This window comes from Chelonia mydas, chromosome 7, assembly GCF_015237465.2.
Source record: "Chelonia mydas isolate rCheMyd1 chromosome 7, rCheMyd1.pri.v2, whole genome shotgun sequence".
Lineage (NCBI taxonomy): Eukaryota > Metazoa > Chordata > Testudines > Cheloniidae > Chelonia > Chelonia mydas.
The window spans coordinates 34220757-34226756 of NC_057853.1; positions in this window are offsets into that span (position 1 = coordinate 34220757).

Consider the following 6000-nt stretch of genomic DNA (forward strand, 5'->3'; position numbering starts at 1 on the left):
GAGTGAGGACTGCAGGATTCCTCTCTCTCTCTCTCTCTCTCTCTCTCTCTCTCTCTGAGCTTGACAGTATTTTAATAGGGACCTGTACTCACTATCAATTGTAAGGCTAACTTCAACAGCCAAAGGCAGCAGCAATCTCGCCACTTCTAGGTCCCACTCTGCAGTCCTCAGCCGGACAAAAACCCAATTGAAGTCGATGGGAAATTTGCCTAGTCCCAGCCCACGCCACAAACCATTGACCAGAGTGCGTTCCCGCATGTCTGGAGCGGAGACATGCCCAAGCGCTGGGGGGAAAGTGATTGTGAGCGAACTTTTATCACCAGAAAGGGGGCTCTCTAGGGGCTTAGATTTTTCATTGCACGGATCTCCTAGCACCATCAAAACTGAATTGTCCTAAGAGCTGCCGGTCCTTGCTCTCACGGAAGTTTAGGGTTTTTTTTTTGTTTTGTTTTGTTTTTTGCCAAGGACAGCAAGATCTGACCATGGATGTGGAGGCTACAGTGTAAATAGATCATTGATTTTCTTTCTTTCTTTCTTTCTTTCTTTCTTTCTTTCTTTCTTTCTTTCCTAAAGAAAATATTCTTTACTAGGAAATTCGTTGTGGCACTTTGAGGGTTGCTTCCGTTTCCAGCGTTCCTGACAAGAGAGCCACCCGAAACACGCCCAGGCTTGGAAGATGTCTCCCAGTGTAAAAGCATCTGCCCCGTTCCCCGCCGTCCCTTCTGAACAGCAAAAAGACCCCAATATTTTCAGAGCTGTGAAAAACAGGCGCAAAAGCTGGTTCACTCTGTTGATGCCCCTTTTGCTTGCAGTGAGGATCTGGTTTGTTCCTCTCAATCAAAACAGCCATAGAAGCCATTAATTTGCCTCCTAGGAAAGTTGGTAACATGTTTCAAATTAATAATTGTTCACTTCAATTTCTTCTGAGTGTTGTTCTTGGCATTAGTACAGGGGAGACTCATTTTCTGGACATAATTAGAGCGGTTGGAACTGATAAGGATATCCCCCCCCCCCCCAACCCTGTCTAAGAATTACTGGCTTTTACATGGAACAAAATCCATCCCGAGATAAAGGGGGAACAAAAGAAAGAGAATTGCCCCCAAACGGTGCAAACTAGGATGCAAACTAACGAGCCCGCTGACCTGGGGATCGTTCTTCATTTCGGTGAGGGCAGCTTCCCCCTGGGGGGGGGGGGGAGAGGTGATAAAAGCCAGAGGAATGCGTCCAACGGAGAAGAGAATCGGGCCCCACGGATGGACGTAGGAGCTAGTTTTAAACAATGAAAAGATGTTTAAACGAGTTAATACAATTAGAAATTATTTGTTTCCCTTTACATAGAAAGGAAACATGAAAGGATGGACATCTGCCTACGGGACAGGTAAGCTCATCCATTTCCCCCCTTGCCCGGCTGAAGTGGCTCTGGTTTGCACACAGGGTGAGTTTCTTTCTGATAGTCCCCCGACCCCTCAAAGAAAAAGAGAAGAAGATTGAATAATGAAGTCGATTTCAGCGTGAAACCTCCAAAACCTGTGGAAGGGAACGATTTAGCAGCGCACCACCCACCTTCTGAGTAGACATTTTCATACCGGCTTCAAGCTATTTAGCCCCCTCCCTTCTGACACCAGGGAAAATAATCAGTTCGGGGGGTTACCAAAGTCTGGGACATTTCATGGCCACAAGAAAGAGTAGAACCCCCCCCCCACACACACACCTCTAGGTGAATTACTGCGCTGGAAGATGGGCTCTTTTTTTTGTCCGTTCATCTAAGATTTGGTTAATTTCTTTTCAATTTAAACATCCCACATCTGATCTGGAGACCCCCAAACAGCGAGGGGCAGCAGGGGATTTTCAGAGGGAAAAGAACCGATCTGGAGCCGCCTGATGCTCTTGAGGTCAGTTTTATCCCCGATTTTGAAGAGGTGGCAGAAGGAAGTTCCGGGGAGAAACCTGTCGGCCGAGGGTCACCGCAACAGGACCCCGGAGAAACAAAGGCAGCGGGCCCCCAGGCTGCGCGCCCCCAGGCTGCGCCCCTTCCGAACCCCCTCCTCCTGCCTGTGAGGGGAGCGCAGAATCGGGCCCGGGGGCGAAGAACTGGGGATCGATGTCTGAGAAACACCTTCCCCACCCGCCACCTGCCCCTTGTCGAGTTAATGCCTGGCGCTGTCAGAGGGATTTGCAGGAGATGCTGACACTCCCAATTCGGGCCATTTCTGCTGGTTTCACAGATCCCCGAACAAGCTCAGGATCTCCCTTCCCTCCTGCGGGATGAGGGGGTGTAGCCCAGAGATGACATCTGCCCTTTGACTCTCTCCAAACTGCCTCCCAATGACAGTTCCTAATGAAATGGCCCCTTTCGAACAAAAGGTAGCAATTTTCAGCCTTCCTGAAAATACTTTGCAGATGCAAACCAGAGCTCCAGCCCGGACAGCACACGCTCCCCTGACTATTCCCGGGGAAGTCGTTTAGTGGCAAAACTACCTTTAAGTCTTTATTTTAATTACATGATGAGCCTGCATAACCATCCGAAAAGCTAATTATGGGAAACTCGCTGAACTCGTGTCTATTCCAGTTTAGCTCAGCCGGGGATTGAAGGAGTTTGATTGCTATGAAAAGAGGGAGGAGGGGAGGAATCATGTACAAATGCACAGTCCCTGCAGAAAGGGAAATTCTTCTAATGTTTCTGATGAGACACAAATGTAGTTCATGGGTTGCTTTTTATAATTCCGATCTCTTCTGAAAAGCTTGAGCCCAACAAAAGAATTCCATTCCCTTTTTGACAGTTATATGCTTGTGTGTATATATATATATCAATATATCTATCTGTGTTGTGGGTATTTCTCTCTCTCTCTCTCTGTATCTGCGCATATGTAGATATAACTATATGTATGTATATCTATCTATGTTCACACACAGTATATGTTTATCATACACAAACACTTTTTATATATAAAATGTAACTTGGAATACCAAATTTTTTAAGGACTCAGTGTTTAGCTTCAATAGAGCTTCACCAATTTACAGCCGCTGAGGATCTGGTTGTGTACACATAACTGCCTTTCCCGGTGAGACACAATCAGCTTGTTATCAAAGTGGGCCCTGAGAGAAGCAGCAAGAAGAAAGCAGGAATGTTTTGTATTTAGTTGTTCTCCCTGGCTATATTTTTCCATTTAAATGTTGATTCTTGTCATTTGGAGTTTGATTTAATTGCCAGATGTTTACTGAAGCAACCCCTAAGTCAGCTGTATTTCAGAATAAAATGATTTCACCATTAAATACTTTTTTTCTATGTAATGCAAGGGACCCACCATGCATTCGTGGGAAAAAAGGAAACAGCCCTGACAGCAATAAAGACCATATGCAATGCAAGTGGTTCAATTTAGTCTGCACTATGCAGGAGACTGTGAAGGGTTTCAGTGTGTTAGCTGAATTTTGTAAGCTGAAAAAAGTGAAGATTTACAAACAAAAAAAGAAGGAAAAGCAAATTTGACTTTTGGACAAACTCCGTCCAATAAACCATTTAGCTGATGGAAACGAAAACGAATCTTTCCATTTCATGACCTAACTGAACTTCCTAATCAGATGTGTAGCACACTTTGTGAGTCCACGCACACAGGTACAGGAATGGATTAGTGACATTGCACCATATATAAATGAGGGCAGAACTAGGCCCTGGGTCTTTAAAATGCTAAGGAATATGTGCAAGATTTTCAAGTTATTCCAACACTGCAAAAAAACTTTGTCACATGATTCAACTCTATTTATGTTCAGTTGCATGTTATAGCACTGAGGTAAATATGTAAGGGCTTGATTTGACCCTGGGCTGCGCTGCGATACGTCTTGTAATGTTAACTAGGAATCTAGCATGTGCATTTAGTAGCTAGATACTGACTACAGTTGCTGACTTTACAGATACTGAGGCCTGGTCTACACCTAAAACGTAGGTTGACCTACCTACCTCACTCAGGGCTATGAAAAATGTTGTGCCCTGTGTGACCTAACCCCCACTGTAGACACAGCTAGGATGACAGGAAAATTCTTCTGTCAACCAAGCCACTGCCTCTCAGAGAGGTGGAATAAACCCTCCCGTCAACGGAGCTGTGCCACTGTAGTGTAGACATACATTCAGAGATGCACATCAGGATACCTAAGCCTTAAAATGATACTTGATGCAAATTTAAAATATATTAGTGGAGGTCTAGACAGAGACATTTTAGAAAACCCTTTCAGGTTTATTTTAGTCCCATCTTCCTGCTTTCCCACCATGCCGCCACCCCTCCCCCTCGTTCTACACAAACTAGGTGAGTGAGCTGTAGCTCAGAAAAGCTTATGCTCAAATAAATTTGTTAGTCTCTAAGGTGCCACAAGTACTCCTTTTCTTTTTAGGTGTTTCTTGAATTCATTTATACTCTTTACTTCCACTGGCTCCCTACGTAACCTGTTCCATATGTTTACTACCATTTGCGTGAAGCAGTTCTGCCTAGATTCTCTATTTTCTCCTAGTTTCTGAATTTTAAAATGATGTCCCTTGATTTTTTCAGCCTGGAAAACATGTCTATCAACTTCACCAAGCCCTTACATAATTCTTATAACTTCAGTTAGGTTACTTTAACTTACTCAAATATTGCTCTGTTAATGCCTTTCACTGTAAGTGTGTCAGTGGAGCACTGTGAATTATGCACCCAGTCCTACTCGCATTACTTACACCAGCCATCCCATTGAGGTCAACAGGACCAGATACATGGTTCTGGTGTAGTGGATAGAGCACGGGGCAGGAACTCAGAACACCTGTATTCTACTCATGGCTCTGCTGTGTGACCTTGGGCAAGTCACTCCACCTCTTAGTGCCCTGTGTTTGCCCTCCCATCACTTGTCTGTCTTGTCAATTTAGATTGTAAAACTCGTTGGGAGGAAACAGTCTTTATTTTGTGTGTGAATAGTGCTTAGTGCAATGGGGCCCTAATCTTGGATGGGGCCTTTATATCCTCATGTAATAATCAAATACTGAGGAATCTCTGTGCCTGTTTCCCCTCATACTCTTTGTCTGTCTTCTCTATTGAGACTGTAATCTCTTAGAAGTAGGGACTGGCTCTTAACTATGGCTAGGTCTATATTACAAGCACTGCAGCAGCACAGCTGCCGCTGTAGCCCTGTAGTGTAGACACTCGCTACAGCAACCGAAGGGGTTTTTCAGTCCACCTCTTCAAGAGGCAGCAGCTAGGTTGATGGAAGAATTGTTCCACCGACTTAACTGTGTCTAGCTTAGCTCAGCTTAACTATGTCTCTCAGGAGAATGAATTTTTTACACCCCTGAGCGCCTTAGCTAGGTCAACTTAAATTTTAGGTATAGGTCAGGCCTCTGTGTTTGTACAGTGCCTAGCACAATGGGGCCCTGATCTCGGTTGGGGCTTCTAGCTGCTACTGTAATAGATGAATACGATGGTAATGTCTGAGTAAGGTGAGAAGGATTTGGCCCCATATCCTTACCAGAGTAAAATCAGCATGATGTTGTTTAAACAAAATCCCCACGTACTTAAGCTAGTTAGTTCATTCACCATGACAAATCATCTGTTATTTTCTTGTTTCCTGCTTCCCCTTTTTTATTTACAATCAAAAAGTCTGAATACAGCAAATATATATGGTCACTCTTTTGGCCTTTAGAACAGGAGGAAGTGCTCAGTGTAGTGTAGAGGCGTTATATGTTTCTCTGAATATGGAATGACATGAAAGTGTAAATCAGTAATTATATCTTAAACATTGGTTTCCATAAGACTTTATGAGTAAAGGCTGCAGAAATGGGGCCTCGAGGCCCTGATCCTGGAATGAGATCCACCCAGACAGAGTTTTCCACCCAAATGAAGCCCCATTGAAGTCAATCAGTGAGTGCAGAGGTCTGCTCACACAAATCTAATTTCTGAATTGGGGCCTAAATACGTTACATTTTAATTTAAAAAATAATCATAGAAGATACTACTATCATAAAAGTTTGATCATGCCAAGTAG